The sequence below is a fragment of the Lampetra planeri genome, chromosome 77, assembly GCF_965212315.1.
Source record: "Lampetra planeri chromosome 77, kcLamPlan1.2.h2, whole genome shotgun sequence".
Lineage (NCBI taxonomy): Eukaryota > Metazoa > Chordata > Hyperoartia > Petromyzontiformes > Petromyzontidae > Lampetra > Lampetra planeri.
Genome location: NC_136182.1, coordinates 2,974,469 through 2,975,814, shown reverse-complemented (window position 1 = coordinate 2,975,814; position 1,346 = coordinate 2,974,469). Strand labels below are relative to the sequence as shown.

General features: G+C 52.7%; 1 pseudogene; it reads right to left on the bottom strand.

Annotated features, from left to right (window-relative positions):
• Positions 1-304: 304 nt before the first annotated feature.
• LOC144738067 (CTD small phosphatase-like protein 2-A pseudogene) lies at positions 305-991 on the bottom strand (annotated as a pseudogene).
• Between the last annotated feature and the right edge of the window lie 355 nt (positions 992-1,346).

Here is a 1,346-nt window from a genome sequence, read left to right as displayed (position 1 = left end):
GGGAATGCGTGCGGGTGTGTGCTTATTTGGGGGGGGGGGGGGTGATGGGGGGCAGTGCGGTGGGGGAAGCCGGGCGGCTCCCTGGATCGGCAGAGCGGCCCCGTCGCTGTGGCACCACAGTGTTATGTATAGTGGTGTAATGCGGCCATTTAATTTTGCGTGTTCTTGTTGTCGTTCGTAGGCAAGACCACGGGAGATACAGTGTCACCCACGGCGACCGAGGACGACGGTCCTACAGTGGGTGCGTGAAATTGTCGGATGTATGGGGACACATCGTGAAACGGAAGTTTTATCATCATCAGCATCATCCTCCCACTTTTGCAAGGCCTGCAACAAGTCGTCGTAGTGACGCGTGAGTGGCAGGAGATGCCTTCCCGGAAAAACGCGTTCAGAGAAAGCTATTTCCCCACGAGTAACAATGGGGATCCCATTGGGCAGCTGGTAGGAAAAACGCCTGTGGAGCATTGGCAATGATGATGGTCTTGGAGAGGTCACTCCCAAGGATGTTGAGGTCATTGGTGTAGTTTCCTGGTACACACACACCATGCTCTCTGAATAGCCGGGCCTCACTGGTTTCTTTGCTGGATACAAAATATTGAGCGGTTTGTCAACATACACTTCTTATGGATGCAGTGAAGAGAATGATCTCAAATTTTTTAGACATCCTCTCCAAATACTCCCAACATCATTATGGACGCAGGCGAATGTACACCGGGTAGTTGACATCCTGAAAGAGAACAGAGAATGTGAGTGCTGCTTCCTCCAGATGAATGAGGCTGCAATGCACCAGGGTTTCACCTAGGCCGAGCAAGTACTCTGGGGTGCTGCGCGTCTTGAATGGAAGCGCCGACTTGCAAACCAGCTGTTCCTCAGATAGCAGAGGCAAGTTTTTGATGAAGGCGTATGGGTCGAACACCTCCCAGTCTTCGTCGTAGCACGTCTCGGCAGGCATGGCGGCAGGGACCAGGTATGAGCTCTCGGGCGGCAGCATGGCCGGCTCCTCCTTCTCTGTCTTGCCGTCATCGTGTGTGAACAATTGGGAAACTGCTGATGAACGGTCCCCAACAGGTCTGTTCTTGGTTGGGACTCAGCATCTGTGGACTCCTTCCCATTTGGTTTGATTTAATTTCATCCACCAATATCTTCGTTGTGCTGGGTTTTTCTCCTCGTGACAATTGACCTGGTGGCAGAAGTTATCGAATCCTCTTGAGCATTTTTTTCCTCTGCCCTCCCTCTTCCATTACATCTTCACTTCCACCTGAACAGGACTTGCCCTCACGGCTTTCCTTGTCGGGCAGACCTGGTCACGTTGCCATGTAACTGCCCGGTGGTCCGAGTGAGACCCC